Source organism: Suncus etruscus, chromosome 17 (genome assembly GCF_024139225.1).
Source record: "Suncus etruscus isolate mSunEtr1 chromosome 17, mSunEtr1.pri.cur, whole genome shotgun sequence".
Lineage (NCBI taxonomy): Eukaryota > Metazoa > Chordata > Mammalia > Eulipotyphla > Soricidae > Suncus > Suncus etruscus.
The window spans coordinates 14,791,039-14,814,001 of NC_064864.1; positions in this window are offsets into that span (position 1 = coordinate 14,791,039).

Sequence of the window (22,963 nt, forward strand, 5' to 3'; positions counted from 1 at the left end):
CCATCCTCCCATGTAGGTGTAGCTAATGACATGAAGCTCACCACATAGAATGATAAGTGCAGTTAGAGAAATAACTACACTGAAAACTATCATAACGGGGCCGGAGAGATAGTGTAGAGGTAAGGTGTTTGCCTTTCATGCAGGAGGTCATCGGTTCAAATCCCGGCGTCCCATATGGTCCCCCGTGCCTGCCAGGAGCAATTTCTGAGTCTGGAGCCAGGAATAACCCCTGAGCACTGCCGGGTGTGACCCAAAAACCACACAAAAAAAAAAAAAAAAGAAAGAAAGAAAAGAAAGAAAACTATCATAACAATGTAAATGAGGGCCCGGAGAGATAGCGCAGCGGCGTTTGCCTTGCAAGCAGCTGATCCAGGACCTAAGGTGGTAGGTTCGAATCCCGGTGTCCCATATGGTCCCCCGTGCCTGCCAGGAGCTATTTCTGAGCAGACAGCCAGGAGTAACCCCTGAGCACCGCCGGGTGTGGCCCAAAAATCTAAAAAAAAAAAAAACAAAACAAAAAAACAATGTGAATGAATGAGGGAAAAAGAAAGCTTGTCTCGAGTACAGGTGTGGGTGGGGTGGGGAGTGGGTAGATCTGGGAAATTGGTGGTGGGAATCCTGCACTGGTGAAGGGGGGTGTTCTTTATATGACTGTAATCATACAAGTACAATTATATTTGTAATCACAGTGTTTAAATAAAGATAATTAAAAATATTATTTAAAAGAAAAAAAAGACAAAATATATTCAGTGTCATGGTCTTATATTTGAAGTTTACATGGAAAAAAAATCCCAAGCCACATTCGATGAGACTTCAACTTTTTTTTGTTTTTGTTTTTATTTCTGTTTTTGGGCTACACCCATTAACACTCAGGGGTTACTCCTGGCTACTTGATCAGAAATTGCTCCTGGCTTGGGGGGACCATATGGGACACCAGGAGCTAACCACTGTCTGTCCTACGCTAGTGCTTGCAAGGCAGATGCCTTATCTCTAACACCAACACTCTGGCCCCTAAGAGTTCTATTTAATAAAAATTGCTACCTCATTAAAATCATCTGCAAAAATGTAATTCTAATATCTGTATACAATCTCATTTTAATGTAATATTTTCATTTAATAACAATATATCTTATTAGATATTTAATGGTTCTAATTGTTTTCTAATGTGATTTATGCTATGAACATTCTTTTTTTTATAAATTAATGGCTGTCTTTGGGCTTAATCTTTTAGGATTAATCATAATTACTAGCCAAATTATCAAATAATTTCATTTGCATTGATTTTTTGAAGAATCATGTCACACATACAAGTTTATTTATCTTAATCATATCTTTGAATGAAAAATTATTAACAGACAAGCCTTTACTAACTTGCATAAAAATGTATTGTAGATAATGGTTGTTTTATTATATATCTGGGGACTCCACCATATATAAAAAGCAATCAGGAGGCGGGGGAGGGGACTACCATAATTCTTGTTCAATTGCCTTATTGGTTCTCTTGAGCCTCCAAAAATGCATCAAGAATTATAGATCAAGCCAGGGCAGCAATATGTGCCTATCCATATACACATATATATGTCTCACATATACATAACAATTTCTTTAAACATTTATCCTTTCTAGGATAACTGTGTTTTTCCCTAGTTAGATTATTGTGAATAAGGTGGCAATGAACATGAAAAAGAGTAATATATATTAAGCCCTTGCTATTTAAAGAAACATAATATGGAATGATAAATGGCTAAAGACAACTGAACACAGCAATAGTTTATACAAGTGAGCTTACAAAAAAGGAGATGGGGTGGGAATGGTGAGAGGATGGATCTTTGTATCTATAAAACCCTATAGTTGATAGTATTTTGAGGCAAAATCCCACAAAAGCATTTTTTTTTAGAAAACAAAGCACACAAAGTTCCCTTCCATAGAAATCTCTATATTTATGGTAGTAAAAGTTGAAAAATAATTAATTTATTACTTCAGCTTTCCACTCAACAACATTCTGTAAAATACACATTGGTTTGACAATTCATCATTTTTGTCCAAATTTATAAGAAATTTTGTTTTTAACAGAATTAACCTGTTGCATGAAGTCTCTCGCAGATGCAGGCAAGCTTGGAAGAGTTAAATTTTGTAATATCAATAATTATTACAGATAGTTCTTGCTGGTAATAATTTTAAATTAAAGGATTTACAGTGCCTACTTGAAGTTTTTCCAACTTTTTTGTGGGCGGACCATACCCGGTGAAACTCGGTAGTTATTCCTGGCTTTGTGCTCAAAAATCACTCCTGGCTCAGGAGACTATATGAGATGCCAGGGGATTAAACCAGGTCCCTCCTTGGTCAGCTGTGTGCAAGGCAAATGCTCTACTGGTGAACCATCACTACAGATTCAAAATAAAATTATTTTTAATTTATTTTTATTTAATAAGGTTGATTAATGATATTTGCAAAATAGTTGATCTTTAAAAAGACAGTATTTGGGACTATAGGGAGAATACAGGAAGTGTGTCAACTGTCTTACAACTCACCAAACCTTGTTCAATCCTTGATTACTACATAAGGTCCCTATATACTGCCAAGAGTCATATGTGAGCACAGGGCCAAAAATATCCTATGAGAATGGATGGATGCATTCAAAATCTTTCCGAATATACAAATAAATAAAAATAAAATTAAAAGTCACTAACTTATACAAATTTTGAAATTAAATAGACATACTAGAAAATTCATTGTGTGTACCATATATGTGTAATGAGAATATATATCATTTATAAATGTCTTTATATTCTCAAGTATAATTAAATATAAAGAAATAAATTTTTTCTACCTCTTTCTTCACAGATTTTTAGAGTTCTTTTAATAAAAATATTTTTTTCTTCACCAAATTAAAAGACAGCCTGGATATTTTTTTTTTTATTCTTGCTAAATGTTTTTTTTTTTTCTTGGAGTCCTGAGACAATCTACCTCTAGTCACATTTTTTCTCTCTTTAAAAAAACAATGGTAAGTCACAAAGATACTATATCAGCATATTTATGTAGACAATAAAGGTGATTTTATGTATAATTATCAATATCAATATATTAGGGGTTTTACTTCATAAAATATATATTATTTCTCTCCATATTTTAACACCTGCAGTGGTTCTTAAATAGTGGGGCACGCCCCCCAGAGGGGTCAAGGCTCCATAAAGGGGGGGCACGTTTGACCACTCAAACACTGTCATAACAAGCCAAGCCCAGTGTTTATGTCTCTGTATGTCTTTGGAGCTGAGAGTTGCTGTGTCCTGCTTCAAACCCCGCTTCTAAAAACTATGCATTGCAAAACTTGCTCATTGTAGTCATTATTACAGACATCACTTCTGATTAAAAAATCAGCTCAAGGGGCCGGGCGGTGGCGCTAAAGGTAAGGTTCCTGCCTTGCCTGCGCTAGCCTTGGACGGACCGCGGTTCGATCTCCCGGTGTCCCATATGGTCCCCCAAGCCAGGAGCAACTTCTGAGCACATAGCCAGGAGTAACCCCTGAGCGTTACCGGGTGCGGCCCAAAAACCAAAAAAAAAAAAAAAATCAGCTCAAATATTTTATATATATTTTTTTGCAGGTTAAAGTTTTTTTTTAATAAAGATACTATTTACAATTGCACTGGGGGGCACAAAAATGTTTTCTTCTTCCTAGGGGGCGCATGAAAAAATAATTGAGAAGCACTGGTGTAATGTAACTCACCACAAAAGGAACCTATTGAAGAAAGATTCCTCAACAATAATATCTTCTCCCTTATGCATAGTTTCAGTCAGCAATATAGTAGGGAATATTGAACTTTTCTAAAACTCTTTGTAAAATTGAAGGGGTTTATAGTGTAAATGGGAAAAATAATGAAAAATTTCAGTAAAAATCACTTCACAAAAGTCCAATAAAAATACCCCTAAAATCAGATATTCTTTGGGCAAGGTATTCTGAAGAAAATGCCTAGCTTTTAAATATGCCTTTTTTGTTGTTTCTTCTAGGTTTTGTTGTGTATTTGGGGGACACTTCTGGTATTGCTCAGAGCTTACTCACGCCTCTACATTCAGGATCACACCTGGTGGTGCTCAAGGGACCATATATGGAGTCAGAAATTGAATTGGGCTTTCCTATGAGCAAGGCATAGGCCCTACTTGCTCAGCTGTTATTTTGGCCTCTTGAACTTGCTTTCTTGTATGCAGGACACATGGTCTGAAGTGTGGTAAAGGATCCCAATGGGCTAGACATTGTCTTTTATCTTCTTGTTGTACCTCTAGCAACCAAGACAGAGGTCCAAAATCAGCTCCATGAGTTATGGGCAGATACTTTAACTGTGGCAAAATTGGACATTTAGGGAAATACTTCAGGATACAATCTTTTTCTGCTCTCGTTCATGGACCCCCTCTTTTGAGACCAATATTGAATCAACCTTTCTGGGAAAACTGGGTTAGAGGACAATCCCTGGCCTCTCAAAATTAGGGAACTCTTTCATCAGTCATTCAGCTTCCTACACAGACCAAGAGAAAGTCACAACATAAGCTCATTAAAGCCTGCCATTTCAGGAAGCTGTGCACTTGAAGCTATGTAGAGGATTAATGATAACACCAGCTCAGCTTCCCTACAAGATGAGATCGACAATAACAATATAAGCATCCCAGAATCCCTGTGAGTCATACAGGCAGAATGTGTGAGCATTGCAGACTATGTGAGTACGTATACACACCTGAACAGAGCTCCCTGTCAGCATGCCAAAGAGATGTGTGAACCCCACAATCAAACAGGTGTGTAATCACAGGCTATAGCCAAACAATGCCAAAAAAGTAAAGAGAGAAAATTTACAAAATCAATGTCGCTAAAAATGCTTTGAGATTGTCATTATTGAGTACACCTGGTCAATCAAAATATGGTTCCTCATACAATTAAAATTTCAGGTAGAAAAAGTAATTTAATGTTTCACTTGGGTGATACTGAACTTGGTATTCAAGGGCTACCCTGGCACAATACTTGGTGGTCATGCCTGGCAGTGCTTAGGAAAGCAAGTGTTGTTGGACTCCAACCTGGCCTCGCACATGCAAAGCACATACGGTACTCCAACATATGTGCAATTACCCAAGCTCTACAAAGCTTCTGAGTCTAAAAGGAAGGATGACGACTGAGAATAGTTATATAAAGAATACAGAACTTCCAGATTTCAAAGAAAAGCATTTACTAATAATATTTATAGCACTAAAAAATATTGGTGCTAGAAAGTTAATGGTGCCGGGTGGTGAAGGGCACCGCTGCCATGGTGGCGCGCTTATTCTCTGTAAAAGTCCACAAGATGAAATTGGGACGACCACGTGTTGTTTCCTTCTGGTTCAGGCTCCAGGAGGCAGGACAGTTCAAAACTAGGGACAGAAGGACACACACAGTCACCTGTTAGTCACAATCCTATTGCCCTACCTGATGTCTGCCCAGTGGCTGAAACTAGCTTCCAGGCAGGCAAAGATAATCATACAGGGACAATGTAGGGAGCCATGGAGACAGCTGTGGACTGACCAAGAAATAGGCCAGACTTGCCCTTGACCAGTGGGGCCTCCTCTCACCTGTCTATCCCATCCAGACACTGAATATTTTCAAACCACATGTCTACTTCCACCACCGGCTCAGCCTTGATCTTGTCGGCCGCCTTTTGAAATAGAATAATCTCTTCAAGGATTCGGTTCTCCTGGGATCAGAGGGAAGAAGATGAAACAGTGTATTGAGTGTGTATGTGTGATATGCTACATGAATTTTCTGAGAAGAAAAGCTGTGGACTAGTACTGGGGATTTGCACATATAACTAGCAAATTTTAAGTGGGTTTCAATATTCCATTTTCATCTAGGAGAACTTCTAGATACGTTCCTCTCCCGTGTGCCCACTGGATATCTCTGCCACACTCTGTCCTCGTGCTCAGTGTAAGCTCAGAGTGGGGAGACAAGTATGGTTCAGATGAAAGGAGGACTGATTTGTCCTGAATTCCCTGCTCTGACAGAACCCACAAATACTCACCACGAGCATTTTCTCTCTATTGAAGCGGTTGCCCTAGAAGAAGAGAAAGGGAAGGAGGAAGGAGCCCTAGACTAAGCAGCAATCTAGCCCTCCCTCTTCATGCTGCACTAGCACTAGGTCCCACATGAGGACAGGTTGAATAACAACAGGTCAAAGCAAGGCCAGACTTTGTCTCAGAGATGGGCCGCGAGGCTGGATCTCAGTGACATCAGGCAGCCACTTCTCTGGGATAAATCAAGAGACTGAGGAGTCATTATCAGGGAATCTGAGTCCACAGTTGTGATTCCCTGTCTTCTTGCTTCCCACAAGGGCACACAGGACAGTCAGGCTGTGTTGTCCAAACAGAAACTCAAGCCATCCTGGAGCCCAACAGTGCTCTAGTCAACAGCCCAGGAAGAGGTAGAGGACAGGCCTGTGGAGTGTCTGCTTGTTCCTCACTTAAGACTCGCAGGAGCTCCAGCTCAGTCAGCTGTGTGATGACCCGAGCAGGTTCTGTGCACACTCCAACCCCTAATCTCCACCCTGTTCTCCCAAGCCAGGTCCGACCCACTCACCTCCACGAAATCATCCATTGTTTGATCGATGATGGCCAATTCCGTTAGGAAGGGGTGCAAGAATGGAATAACTCCCTGTGAAAATCGGGACAGTGCTTTTAGGGAAGTGCTTTTGGGTATCACCAGAAATGTTCCCCAAACACCCTCTTCTGCATTGTCCTGGCCAAGTCAGAATCAAAGCCTCTGAAATTGTCACACATTTTGCCTGTTCCCCTCCATGAGCTGCATATTCTTCACATCTAATCAGTCCCATGGAATTGATCATGGCACCTCTCCCAAATGTTTCCTGTGATCCCCCAACCCAGATCTCCTCCTGGCACACATCTGGCGACCTGCAGGCAAAGGGTCAGTCCACAGGGGGAAGCCACCCTCCCATCCTTTTCAGGTCTCCTGGAGGTCTCCTGATCCCAAACCAGGCAAGACCACGAACCTCCTTTTGCCACCGAAACATTCGTCGTTTAGATTTGCTGAAGAATCTGGAAAATATGCCGATGTTCTCCTGCAGGTAGAGGACAGTCATTAAATTCAAACATTTTACACTCACGTGTCCCCAGTTCATTCTTTTTCCAAGAAAGCACAACCCCCTGAATATCATAGCTCCCTAAGAACCCCTGGGACAGCGGCTGCCATGCAACTTTGTAAAGGCCTTAGCTAAGGGTGCAAACCCCATCCTCCTTCTAGAATCCCACTGTCTTCCAATGAGCTGAAATTTTTATTGATGCCTGTTTTCCCATTCGAAGATTATTTTCAAAGAAACGACATTGCAGGATACAACTATTCCCTGCTACCTCCTCGCATCTGTTTTCTGCCTCCACTCTACCTTCAGCGTCAGCCTCTTGCTGGATTCAAAGTCTTTGGAGCAGAGTTTGTGAAAAATCCGAATATTCTTTCTGTGGGGATGAGGAAGGTTATAGAACCATTGGGAATTCGGAGGTGCAAAACCCTCTGTAAATGAACCCAAGATTCAGCTGCCTGGAGGAGGGTTTGGTCTGGGGCAACCCTACTGACATCCATGAAACTAGGTTGGGCCTGTCTGTTGCTCCTCAGAGATTCTGTTATTTGGAATCAAAGAGCTTCTTTTTTGAGCACTGTAGATTCAGTGGGCTATATTTCTACTGCTATGAAATCAATGTTGGAATGTGTTCATATTAGGCTAAGATGTGACTTTGAAGGAAATTGCCCTCCAAATCAATCTCTGACACCAGGGCCTGCTGTTTGGGATGTGGTTGGACTCAAGTGACTGAGAGGCCATCAGAAGCCACAGCCAATTTCCATCAGAAACTTTGGACCCTCTTAGAAATATCAACCCACCTGGAGACATGGTCCCAGGTATTTTTTAGTCGTCCAATGGAGGAACTTGTTAGAGCACTGATGATAGCATGTGCAGATGTTAAATTATTTAATTTCTTGCATTCCTGGAAAGAGGCAGAACTGTGAGTTGGGATCTGGAGTCCTGCCTAGCGTCCTTGTCATTCCATGCAATGAATGACACATTTCTTTTTTTTTTTTTTTTTTTTTGGTTTTTGGGCCACACCCGTTTGACGCTCAGGGGTTACTCCTGGCTATGTGCTCAGAAATTGCCCCTGGCTTGGGGGGACCATATGGGACGCCGGGGGATCGAACCACGGTCCTTCCTTGGCTAGCGCTTGCAAGGCAGACACCTTACCTCCAGCGCCACCTACCCGGCCCCAAATGACACATTTCTAAGATGGGGCAGAAAACTATGGGGCTCATGGGGCTCATCATTAGCCACCCCAACAATGGAAGTATGATTTCTGCACCTCACACAAAATAAGTAGGAAATGGAGAACAGTGGTTCAACCCCAGGGAGGCCCTCGAAGGAAGGGCACAGGGACCATGCCAACTGGAGTCCAGGAGCCTCCATTCTGACATTGAAATGCAGACTTCAGAGAGGGTTCCCAGGGATCCAAGACACACCTTGGCCACACGTATCCAGTGTTCGAATCTCCGAGCCCGGTCCTGGACAGTGCTGGATAAGCCTCCTAGGCATGTAGTTATTACGGCTTTTACCATGTAATCAAATTGGGACACCACCTCATTGACGGTGGAAGCCCTATATCTCCCATTTTCTTTACGCTGGCACAGGCTTGACCCCAAGCATTGCTCCGGAATCATTAGTTGGAAAAGTTCCTGGAGGAAGGGAGTGTCATCAGGGGATGCCAGAGCCCAGCACTGTCCCATGAAGATTTACAGGTGGAGCTACAGGTTCAGATCCTTCTTGTGGAAGTTTCCAGAATTCCTGCTACCTGAAGGTGCACACCCAGGAACCCTGACAGCGATCAGAGTCATATTTACACTGTCACCTCCTAGCCTCTGACTGCCTCAATTTCTTGAAAGGGACCCATGCGCTCCACATCAGGAAATTTCCACCCTTTCTGTCCTCTCATTCCACCCCATTAAGAGACACAAGGGCTTGGCGAAGGACACCAGGTGCTTGGACTTCCTACTAATGGTTTCTCCACAAGGCAGCACCTAAGACCTGAGGCTGCCCTGACTCCTGGTAGATGGATGGGAAGCAAGGAATTGTTGGCCCATTGGGAATCCAGGCCCCCTAACATCTGACCTCTTGAGTGTCCCTCTGATGGGCTATTCTACCTCTCTGATGTTCTCTGTGTTCAGTTCTGTCTAGCCTAGTCTCTCTATCCCTGGGATGCCTAGGGAGCTGGTGGTAGGATGGTTGAGGGGGAGGATACAAGTGAACCTCAAGTGCAGGAGGCCTATGGAGGATACCCAGGGCTTAGTGGAGGGAGCCCCGTGCAGCCCAGCCCTGAACCCCGTGCTCACCGCGTCAAGCCATGTAAAATGTTGGGCCAGCAGTTGAGGAGGGAAGGCCATAAATTCTGAGGTTGAACGCTTGACCCTCTCCTCGCGCCAGAAATGCACTACAGATGGAACCTGCTCCCTCTCTCTTGCTGGTCTTCTCTCAACTGCAGGAGATGTTGCCCGTGTCCCCAAATGAGATGCTGGCTCCCCTGTTGCATCAGAGGCTTGAAGGTCTTGCTGCACCTCTGATGATAAAAGAAGAGTTGTGGGGTCCAGATGCACAGATGGAATTTTTGGTTCTCTGATCAGGTAATCAATTAGTGGCTCATCAGGCCGCACTGGAGCAAGAGAAAAATGACATGAGCCAGAACTCCAGACAGGAAGCACAGGAGCCCTTTCAGGAAAGAGCCCCAAGATAAAGAAAAGCCCAGCCCTGCGTCCTCCCTGGTCTCGGCCCAGGGCAGGCTCCTTACACTGTGGCTTTTGCTTCCTAGGCTCCAGGTCTTTTAAATGGGCCACAAGCTTCAGTTTGTTGGCACATATGTTGGCCTGTGCACAGGCCCTGGGTAGCCTCATGCAATGGTTTCGCCACAGGCTTCTTTGGTCTACCGTATAATTTTGAACCCAGGTTCCCAGGTAAGTAGATAACGAGCTGAAAGGACATAAATGGAGGAGACTCAGATGCCTGCAATTCCTCCATCACATGCAGCACACCCCAGCAGGACACACTCACCTATGCATGATTCCATGTAAGTCTTTACTGGGGATGATGTAGGGCAGCCCATGGTAAATGATCGAATATATAGTGGAGAAGGTCCATGCTGGCACCAGATAAAACAGGCTGAGAAAATTCTGAATAGGCCCTCTCTCTAGTGTTTTAATAAGACGTATGTCGGTAGCACTTGGGCCAGAACTAAGTGCAGTCTGTGTGGAAGGAGAGACACACAGTTAGGGAAAGGGAAAGCCCTGGGAACCGATGGGGAATCTATCCTGGAATTCCAGCCCCTCCGAAACAAGGCTAAAGAAACCTGTCATGTTCACAGGTGGTGGGACATTCCGAGTAATGACAATTATAGAAGATTGTCTCAGTGATTTTGATTAAAGTATGAAATGCTCACGACTCCTAGAGTGTATAACTTAAGGAAAAATATCCTACAGAGAGGTTCTGAGACATCTGCACTAAACATCTAAGCACAGAAAAGGGGGCCAGAGAGAAAGCACTGCCCCATAGGGGGATTCCGTGCCCAGTAGGATCAGGATCAGCATCTCATAGAATCCCCTGAGCCTGCAAGGCATGATTTCAGAGTACAGTCCAGGAGTACAACATGATTGCAGCCAGGTGTGGCCCATAAACAGAAATAATAATAATAATGTTAATAACAATAATAATAAAAAAGCAAGGATTAGGGATTTCAGTTGTCTACTCTTCTGGCAGGGTCGGACTAAAACTGTTCTACCATAGACCTGTGACAGTGCCTCCCTGTCCCCTCCTACTAGGTCTGCAAGACTTCTGGCACAATCACAAACTTAGGGGTGACCCAATCATCAGAGAACCCATGCGTCTTATGAGACATCACGCTCTTTATTGTGCCTGGTCTGGGAGGGGAGGCATCCCAGCCATGAAGGGCTCAAAGCATCTTTGTGAGGTCATTGGTACCTAAGATCTCCTCCATATAAATTACTAATGTGATAATACCGCTATTGCTGTATTCTCTATGAGAACTATGTTTATAAACTAACTTAATTTCCGTCTGTTCTCTATTTAATAATGGGATAATTTCTAAGGATCAGAAAATATCTTCATGTACTATAGAGCTAAATGATCCCTTGGGTTCTTGGACTCACAGTTCAAACAGAAACAGAAGGAAAATCAAGGTATTTGATGTATTGTAAAATCAAGAGATTAAACGATTTCATGCCATCCCTATCACTATGTGAACATTTCCACCCTTAAATACTACTTCATTGGATCTCCTGGGTTCATGGTTTCTGTAGTTATCCATCCCCATTGCCATGACATTGGAAAGCATTTCATAGCCCCAGGAGAACATTTGTATGTGAGTCCACATCCTAACCACTTCCATATTTTGACCCCTGGCTATGGAGATCACCTGCTCCCTCACTTGCCTTAGGCCTGTGCTCCACTTGTTTGATGTTTTTTTCCAAATTCCGGGTTTTGGGTAAATCCATAAAATGAAATCCATTAATAAAATCTGGAGGTCCTGGCTCATTTGAGCTCTGTAAGAAATGACAGTAACCAAATGAGGAAAGATAGTTTGTGCCATGCATGGGCACAGCCCTGCAAATGATCTCCCCAAGTTAAGGAACCAACAGCATCTCAGAGCAAAAGATCCAGACAGCATTTTTTAGGACTCAGATTTCCCCATGGGCATGAGATCTTCAACCCCACCATTACCACATGCCATTTCTGCCATCTGGAATTCAATAATAGACACACATGGCTGTCTGGTATCTAATTTCTGAGTTGGGAAAAACCCTTTAACAACTTCCCTCTTAATCTCAGGAACTCTCTATCTCTTGCTCTGTCTCCCTTATTAATTCTCTTTCTAAAATAGACTCACACACTTATAACAAAACACGGAATATATCTGAGCTTCCTTAAATGGCATTCTGTCTATGAACTACACAGTACTACCTGTCTGCCTGGCTTTTCCATATTTACCTTTGGATCATTTGGGTCAATTCTTCCAAGGTTTTGACCTCCTTGGATGGTCAATGCTTCACTTTGAGCAGGAGTCGTCAAATTCTGCGATCTCCTACGCCATATACCTCTTTTGAAGGGAAAGCAACAACGATACATGTTGTTCGCTTGACTGTCTACAGCCAAATGACTAGACTGAGTGCTAGTCAAGATCCTGTGACTGAGGCAGTGAGGTCAAGCTTCTATGACCACATCTGCTTTATTGCAGTCAGACCTGTAAACTATCTAGGTCCCTGATAACCTAGTAAAATAACTGGGTCCCTGATTTGAACAAAACACCAGTTGGTTCCTTATTTACCTTTTGAGTCAGTGCCCTAAAAACCTAAAAGCCATTCAGATATTCCTCAGTTTCCCAAAATGAAAACTGGAAATTCATTTTCAAATATACTTGCTAGAATATCTAAGAACTATGAAATGTGCTAAAAGTTTTCTGAAATATAAATTTTTAAAAACCAATTTTTTAATTTTGTAAAATTTAAATTTTTACATTGAAATTAATTTAAAATTTAAAGTTTAAATTTAAAAAATTTAAAAATGACAATTATTTTTTTATTCTTGTCCTTAGGCTTAAACCAAGGAGCTTATATGTCAAATTATTTGTACTTTTCTAAGCTTTTTTCTCTGAATTTTTCTCTTGGTCGTTTAATTTTGTACTTTTATTTTGATTCACGGAAATAATTTTCAACAGAACTCAATGTTTATATAATACCTATATACAACATATAAACATCTGTGATTTATAGCTCGTTTCTTTATTCCACATGTTCTTTTGGTGCACTTCCTGTTTTACATTTTATGATGGTGCCTAGAAGGACTCCGCCCATTTTTGGCTTATTTGATTTTTACCCCATTTTATTGCTTTTCTTTCCTTCAAACAAAACCACATAACTTGAACTCTCTAGTTCTGCCTCTCAAATAGAGGGGGAAATAAGGGAGGGTCCCAGGACCAAACAGATATATGATCACTAAGTAGTAAGCTAGATACACTTATTCTAGCAGTCTGGGGGGTGTGGGTGGGGGATATAGGATGCAAGATGGGAAGGGGGGAAGAAGACAAATTTGTTGAATAGAATTCCCCTGATTCAATTTTAATATATAACTAAAATACTACTGTGAAAGACATGAAAACCAATATGGTCAAAATAAAAATTATATATTAAAAAAAAGGAAGAAAAAATTCAGACAAGGTTGCATGAGATGACTGCAAGCCTCCTTTCAGACCCAACAAAGATGACTTGAAAGGCAAGATATGGAAGGAAATAAACTACAAGGTCAACAGGTAACTGGGACAATAAGCTGACACCACATATTAAGACAGAGACTATCAAGAGTGGAAAAGACCAGTTCCAGACAATTGGTTCTGTAGATGAGGGAACAGATCCTGGTCTTATTGGACTTCATAATTTAGGAATAAATTGTTACATAGCTAATATTACAATGCCTATATAATATTTCAAGTTTTACTGATTACTTTTAGCAGAACAATTACAAGGAGGACATTAACAAGAGAAATCAATTGGGCCATAAAGACAATATACAATTAGAGTTTGGTAAATTTATAACAGCCAGGTGAGCAAGACAACACAGAAATATCAACCTCAAAGACTTTAAGATGACCATTGTAAAGCTAACTGAGCAGTTTTCAGGGAATCCACATGAACTACTTCTATTCCTGAGAGATGGTCCTCACCACTTGAACAAAGCTGGTAGTTAGAAAGTGCAAATATCAGAAAATAGTGATCGTCTTGTTTAACCAAAAGCTGCCAAACAAGCTAGGAAGAGACACAAGAAGTTTACTGAGTCTATTATTGCTGCACTTTTCTTTCTTTTCTTTCTTTCTTTCTTTTCTTTCTTTCTTTCTTTCTTTCTTTCTTTCTTTCTTTCTTTCTTTCTTTCTTTCTTTCTTTCTTTCTTTCTTCTTTCTTTCTTTCTTTCTTTCTTTCTTTCTTTTCTCTTTCTTTCTTTCTTTCTTTCTTTCTTTCTTTCTTTCTTTCTTTCTTTCTTCTCTTTCTTTCTTTCTCTCTCTCTCCTCTCTCTCTCTCCTCTCTCTCTCTCCTTCCTCCCTCCCTCCCTCCCTCCCTCCCTCCCTCCCTCCCTCCCTCCCTTCCTTCCTTCCTTCCTTCCTTCCTTCCTTCCTTCCTTCCTTCCTTCCTTCCTTCCTTCCTTCCTTCCTTCCTTCCTTCCTTCCTTCCTTCCTTCCTTCCTTCTTTCTTTCTTTCTTTCTTTCTTTCTTTCTTTCTTTCTTTTGTTTGTTTGTTTTCGGGTCACACCCGGCAGCGCTCTGGAGTTACTCCTGGCTCTATGCTCAGAAATCGCCCCTGTCAGGCACGGGGGATCATATGGGATGCTGGGATTAGAATCACCTTCCTTCTGCATGTAAGGCAAATATCTTACCGATGTGCTATCTCTCTGGCCCCATTGCTGCACTTTTCTAAGACCAGTACAAAACCACAGTCCCATGCCTCATCTGTCACCAAGAGTCTCTGTTATTTGAGATCTTTCCTCATTTATCCTTGCCTTTGACATCTACAGATAAATGCATGTTGCAAGATTGACTGAAATTATTTTTGAGAACTGAGATACAATAGGGAGATGGGACGCCCACGTTAAGCAAGGTCAAGCATCTGGGTCTCCAGGTAGTGGGGGAAGGGATCTTAGCCCCTGTATGGCCATGAACAGGGCTGTGTGGGGGACCTCCTTGCAGGGAGGTCCTTTTTCATTAGTCCTCATTTCCAAAAGTGCACGGGTAAACTAGATAGTTAATAATTGTACTTTGTTAATCATGATTCCACAATGGTCATAATGGTAGATAGTTCCTAGGAAAATAAAAATGAATGACCAAGACACGGAAGATAATAATGAATAGATCTCTAAAGTCTGTCTATATGTGGGCATGAGTTTATATTGTTGTCTTCTCTCTGATTGCCAAACCTAAACTATAAACAATCCATGTCTATAGTGTATATAGCAGGGGTGGCAAACAAGTTTGACACAAAGAGCCAAAATTTTAAACTGTGAGAGTCAGAGAGCCACACCACGCAGTGACCTGACAAAACAGACACTCACACAAAAGCATCTAATTTTAATAATAATATATTAAACACATATGGCATTTTGCCATTTTGAGTGAGGGTAAAAATTCTGTTCGACACCCCTGGTATATAGCCCCTCTTATAGAACCCCCTACTTCAAAAAAACCTTCTATCTTCTCATCTCCCAAATATTTTTTTAGGACTCAGAGTTTCCCCAAGGGCATGCGATCTTCAATCCCACCATTACCACATGCCATTTCTGCCATCTGGAATTCAATAATAGACACACATGGCTGTCTGGTATCTACTTTCTGAGTTGGGAAAAACTCTTTAACAACTTCCTTCTTTATCTCAGGAACTCTCATTCTCTTGCTCTGTCTCCCTCATCAATTCTCTTTCTAAAATAGACTCACACACTTATAACAAACACATGGATTATATCTGAGCTTCCTTAAGTGGCATTCTGTCTATGAACTACACAGTACTACCTGTCTGCCCTATGTTTTCTATATTTACCTTTGGACCATTTGGGTCAATTCTTCCAAGGTTTTGATCTCCTTGGATGGTCAATGCTTCACTTTGAGCAGGAGTCGTCAAATTCTGCGATCTCCTACGCCATATACCTCTTTTGAAGGGAAAGCAACAACGATACATGTTGTTCGCTTGACTGTCTACAGCCAAATGACTAGACTGAGTGCTAGTCAAGATCCTGTGACTGAGGCAGTGAGGTCAAGCTTCTATGACCACATCTGCTTTATTGCAGTCAGACCTGTAAACTATCTAGGTCCCTGATAACCTAGTAAAATAACTGGGTCCCTGATTTGAACAAAACACCAGTTGGTTCCTTATTTACCTTTTGAGTCAGTGCCCTAAAAACCTAAAGGGCATTCAGATATTCCTCAGTTTCCCAAAATGAAAACTGGAAATTCATTTTCAAATATACTTGCTAGAATATCTAAGAACTATGAAATGTGCTAAAAGTTTTCTGAAATATATATTTTTAAAAACCAATTTTTAATTTTGTAAAATTTAAATTTTTACATTGAAATTAATTTAAAATTTTAAGTTTAAATTTAAAAAATTAAAAATGACAATTATTTTTTTATTCTTGTGCTTAGGCTTAAACCAAGGAGCTTATATGTCAAATTATTTGTACTTTTCTGGCTTTCTTGTCTGAGTTTTTCCCTTGGTCATTTACTATTATACTTTTATTTTGATTCACAGAAATAATTTGCAATAGAACTCAATGTTTATATAATATCTATTAACAACATATAAATATCTGTGATTTTAAAACTTGTTTCTTTATTCCATATATTCTTTTGGTGAACCTCGTGTTTTACATTTTATGGTGGTGCCTAGTGTTTGTGAATTTTTTTGCTGTGTTCTCCACCTACCACCTGCCAAACCTATCAAATAATTTCTAGTTTGGAGAGCAGATTTGGGCCTTGGCGAGACCCCCTCAAGGACTCCCCTACTCTGGATTCCTTCATTGCTTAATACTATTGAATGTTGGATGATAAAATAGTCCCAAGCTTTGGTATAATGTCTAGATTTAGGTGAAAATGCTACAAAGTTGGAAAAAACTCGATGCCAGTAGCTAGTAGAGATGCGAAGTCCCATGTTTCTGCCAACCCAGATTCAATCCCCAGCACACCCTGGGCTTTGGATCATTATCAGGGGTGGCCTCTGAGGTCACACATCATTTCTAAGAGGGTCCTGGTACTCACAATACTCTGGGTACCCTCACATTAAACTGTGAGTACATTCAGCCCAGAATGAACATGAACAGTCCTTCGTCCCCCTCATTAAGCCCCCCTAGGAAACCTCTACCTCTGCTCCTAAAGAAAAAAAACACACAGCAGCCAGCACCAGGAATGGGATGTTAAACTCAGCAGGGTAAGTACAATGTTTAGAGGTATAGGCTTGTGGTTCTATATAGTGGAGTGACTTGCTTGTGGGTGAACAGCTTGCAGTGTGAGTTTCTTGCCTGCTAATAGCTTCATTTTTGTGTGGATCATTTATTGCTGAGAATTGTTACCAGAACAGCTTCTCCTGTCCTACCCAGATTGGGGCTCCCACTTTCCCCTCTGTGGAATGTTCAACCTACCATTCAATCTACTATTTTACACAGTGCTACACACAAATGCCCACTCTCTGTATGTGAGCTATCATATTGCATGGAGGCAAGCCAGACTGATTGTAGATAAATGCTCCATTTGTGTGCCTTAGAATAAAAGAACACATAAGTTGGGGCCAGTTCTTAAGGGTTACAGACAAATGAATCACAGCAAATGGATATCATACATGTTACCTTCTTTCTAAAGAAACCCTATATCCACTACGTAGTTGATACTCACTTTTCCTATGGGGAACAGTCATGTCTTCTTATAGAGCTAAAGCTCTTTTGATCTTCATGGTACAATGTTCTTCTTTCAAGGGCATCCCCCAATCCCTTTAAAATAGACAATGGCTCAGCATACACCAGTAAAATTTTTCAGTGATTTTGCAAAGAATGACAAATTAAACATATCACTGGAATTCCCTATAATTCATGAGGACAAGCCATAGTTGAAGGAGCTCACAAAACCCTTCAAAATTCAATCATTAAAATACAGGAAAATGGCATGCCACCAATGGGACATTTTATCCTTATATTATTTTTGCTAAAGTTTCTGAATTTACTGTTAGGGGAACCCTTCAGAGCTTCAGGAAGAAACATTAAAGAAGATGCTCAGGTACAAAAAATTAAATCAACTAATTGTGTAAAAATGGATAATGAATGGATTGCTGGTAATCTCTTCATTTGAGGAAAAGGTTATATTCATGTTCACATAGATAGTATACCTGCCAAGAACCTCTGGGTCCCACTATGCCATGTCAGAATCAGGAATCTCACAAATGAAATTGGGACAACTTGATCTAAGAGCAGGTTGTCCTACCTCACCAGCCAATGATAAAATAAACTCAGAAGACATGTCACCCCTTGATCTGTGCAAAAAACAAGATCGCTATCTACAGATGACTGGTTGTTACAAGCATGACTGGACAGTACGTATCCTGAGACCAATTAAAAAGCTCTTCCCTAGGTTTTGGTCTATGATCTACACAACAAACAAGATCTCTAATTCCAGAGGTCTAACTGAGATAATCACAACTGAACAGGTCTTCTGGAAACATTTTGAAAGACTCTATCCCAGGCTCCATCCTAGGAGCAGCACAGTGACCAAAACCACCAACTACAGATGACGAATAATAATGACACTGAAGAAACAGAATTGCTAGAACCACAAAGAAAGTCATCATCATAAATTTCATTCCTTGACCTGTGCAGACACCAACATCTCTCGATACAGAGGTCTGATTTTACCACCCATGACGAAGCAGAAGACTTCCATAAACCACAAAATCACTGAGGGGATAGTAAATGAACATAAAAGGAGTCTATAGTTAATCCCATGACAATATACTTTAAGTGTGGAGAAACCCTGTATCTCCTAGGCCAAGGGATTTCCCTTTCTAATACCTCAATATTACTGTGCCTATGCAGGAAAAAAGCACAAAATAGTCTTTTTATCTATTTACCTACTTATTTTATTTATTTTTTTACTTCTTTGTTTTGGTGTAGATATTGAAGTTGATGTCTCTGATTTTATTTTACTTTATTTTATCTTTCTCTTTTTGTGCTCTAGCATGGTTTTATTTCAGGACTGAGACTTGCCTTTATTGCTGTATGTGCTCACTGGATATTTTATTTGATATTTCCTTTTGTATTGTGGTGTTTCAATTTTCTTTTTCTGTCCTCTCTCAAACTGAAGTTGAAAGCCTCTGGAAGGACTCTGCCATTTTTGGCTTATTTGATTTTTACCCCATTTTATTGCTTTTCTTTCCTTCAAACACAACCACATAACTTGAACTATCTAGTTCCGCCTCTCAAATAGAGGGAGAAATAAGGGAGGGTACAAGGATCAAACAGATATATGATCACTAAGTAGTAAGCTAGACACAGAGGAGACCACTTATTCTAGCAGCCCGGGGGGTTTTGTGGGGGATATAGGATGCAAGATGGGAACGGGGGTGGGGGGAGAAGACAAATTTGGTGATGGGAATTCCCCTGATTCAATTTTAATATATACCTAAAATACTACTGTGAAAGACATGTAAACCAATATGGTCAAAATAAAAATTATATATTAAAAAAAAAGAAAAAAAGAAAAAACTCAGACAAGGTTGCATGAGATGACTGCAAGCCTCCTTTCAGACCCAACAAAGATGACTTTAGAGGACAAGATCTGGAAATAAACTACAAGGTCAACAGGTAACTGGGACAATAAGCTGACACCACACACTAAGACAGAGAGTATCAGGAGTGAAAAAGAGCAGTACCAGATCTTTGGTTCTGTAGATGAGGGAACTGAACCTGTTCTCACTGGACTTCACAATTTAGGAATAAATTGTTACAGTGCCTATATAATATTCCAAGTTTTACTGATTACTTTTAGCAGAACAATTACAAGGAGGACATTAACAAGACAAAATAATTGAGACATAAAGGCAATATATGAGTAGAGTTTGGTAAATTTATAAAAGCCTTGTGGCAGACAGCACAGAAATATCAACCTCAAAGTCTTTAAGATGACCATTGGAAAGCTAATTGAGCAGTTTTCAGGGAATAATTCATAAGTTCTACAGGAACTACTTCTATTCCTGAGAGATTGTCTTCACCACTTGAGCAAAGCTGATAGGTAGAAAGGGCAAATATCAGACAATAGTGATCGTCTTGTTTAATCAAAAGCTGCCAAACAAACATGGAAGAGACACAAGAAGTTTACTGAGTCTATTATTGCTGCACTTTTCTGAGACCAGTACAGAACCACAGTTCAATGCCTCATCTGCCACCAAAGTCTCTGAGATTTGAGATCTTTTCTCATTTATCCTTGCCCTTGACATCTACAGATAAGTGCATGTTGCAAGATTGCCTGGAAGTATTTTTAAGAACTGAGAGACAATAGGGAGATGGGACGCCCAATTTAAGCAGGGCAGAGCAGCTGAACCTCCGGGTAGTGGGGGAAGGGATTCAGCCACTTCCATGGCCATAAACGGGGTTGTGTGGGGGACCTCCTTGCAGGGAGGTCTTTCTCATTATTCCTCATTTCCAAAAGTGCACGGGTAAGGTAGCTAATTAACAATTGTACTTTGTCAATCATGATTCCACAATGCTCATAATTGTAGATAGTTTCTAGGAAAGGAAACAGAATGCCCAAGACCCGGAAGATAATAATTGAATAGATACCTAAAGTCTTTCTATTTATGGGCATGAGTTTATATACAGTGGTCTTCTCTCTGATTGCCAAACCTAAACTGTAAACAATCCATGTCTATAGTGTATATAGCCCCTCTTATATATCCCCCTACTTCAGAAAACCTTCTATCCTCTCATCCCCCAAAGCCGATCCATTATCCCTCCGTATTTAACCCTCTTTACCCTCAGTTCTTAACTATTAGGCATCAAAGCGAACTACTGCCCCAATAAACCACCACCCAGTTCCAAAACAATAAACCATCCTCTCAGTCCCACTTCTCATGCCCTGGCAGAAACTACAACCAACACACCTGCTGACTCCATGCTATGTGGCCTTTCTTATCCGCTTCAAAATGTGGTCTTTTGCATGGTACCCGATTCCGCTTCAGAAAGAGCCCCAGCTCAGGAAGGAGAGATAGCATGGAGATAGGGCTTTTACCTTGTATGCAGGACAGTGGTTTGAATCCCAGCATCCTATATGGTCCCCCAAGTCTGCCAGGAGCAAATTCTGAGCGTAGAGCCAGGAGTAACCTCTGAGCACTGCCCGGTGTGACCCAAAAACAAACAAACAAAAAACAATAAAAAGAAAGACCTCCAGCTCAAGGATACTACCTGATCCCTTAATGCTGCAAATTCTGTCTCAATCTCAACAAGACCATGGTGTGTGATGAAAAAGTGCCTTGGATTTCATCTCCCACAACAATATCTCAAAAGCCTTAATTTGGGTGTCTATATTGCCTTTGTATGTTTAATATCTCTATAATAGTGCATCCTATACCCAAACATAAAGGTAGTCTCCACCATCACATTTTTTCTTTAATTACTTTTTATTTAAATTCAGTTTTATTTCTTCTATTATATATATACATACATACACAAACTTATATATTCTTTATCCTCACCTGTTTTGTTTCTGCTTGGTACAAAAACCGAGAAGAAAAAATCTTTCCTGTGATAAATGCTCAGGTCAAAACTAGAGCACAGAGATTGTGTAGTCTGTCAATCTTACCCCCAAATATACCAGCAATATAATATGACACGATGTGCTTTTGTAAAGGCACATTAAAAAAGGGGAAACCTTATGTACAGAAACAAGATCTTATCTTCTTGGGATGAGAAATCATACTTTTTATAATACAGGGGTGCCTCCCAACCTGTACATGTGTCATGTGGACACAACTCAGTCTCCATAAGATTGGACAGTGCCCTTCCAACCCTGAATCCCAGATATAGTTCCTGCAACAACACCAGGAACCAAACTCCCCTGGGAAATTTTTTGCACCACTCTGGCACCAACTTACACCAGTTCTGATACAACAACCTGATAGTGAGGAAACAACTTGATCTAAGAGCAGGTTGTCCTATCTCACCACCTAACACTAAGATGAAATCAAAAGATGTGTTGTTTTTTGTTCTGTGCAAAAACCAAGAACGCAAACTATAGAAGACTCATTTTGACAACAAGGACTGAGCAGAACTTATTCTGGGTCCAATAAGAAAGACCCTAACTTAGGATTTAGACTAGGACTTGTACAAAAATCAAGATCTCTAATTACAGAGTACCAACTTTGACAACGGAGACTGAGCAGAACTTCTGGAACCATAACGAAGACCCTATCCTAGGCTTCAGCCTAGGATCTGAGCAAAAACCAAGACCACTTATTACAGAAGACTGATTACAACAATGATGGACCAGAACTTCTAGAACCATAAAGACTCTATCCAAGATCTCGTCCTATGACCTGTGCACATACCAAAATCAGAGGCCTGATTTTATCATCCACAACTGAGTGGAAAGTTTCCTGGCACCATAAAAAAGACATTGGGGTGTGGTAATGAGTATGTATGGAGTCAGTAGTTCCCATGACAGTATGCTTCAAGGGAGAGAAACCCTGAATCGCTTAGGCTAAGAAAATTTCCTTTCTTCTTCCCCAATACTTATTGTGCCTATGCAAAAAAACGGGGGGTGGACCACAAAACCTAGCCACACCAACACTCCTTTTTTTTTTAACTTTTTTCTTTTTCACTCTTGTGTTTATTATTTGGATATATATATATATATATATATATATATATATATATATATATATATATATGTTTTTTTTTGCTGCTGGGTGATTTTGACTTTTATGGTAGTTGTGGTTATTATTTGGTGTTTTTTTTTTCCTGCTGGGTGCTTTTTATTTTTATGGTATTTACTGTCTTTTTGTTAAAAATTGTTGAGTTTTCTATTTGTTTTGTTGTTGTTATGTGTTTTTTATTTGTCTTTTTCCAGCAGAACCACACAAATTGAATCATCTTGTTCTGCCTCATGAATTGAGGTGGGAAAGCAAAAGGAATGGTAACAGGACTGAACAGCCGTATCAACATTGAGTGGAATTAAAAAGTGATCAGACTTAAACACCAAACCCAAAGTCAATAACAACTGAATCAATACCCATCTACAACAAGCTATACACAGAGTGGAACAGTTACACTAATACTCCAGGGGGCAAAGTAGGGATATATGAGATACTTCTGGTAAAAGGGGTGGAGGG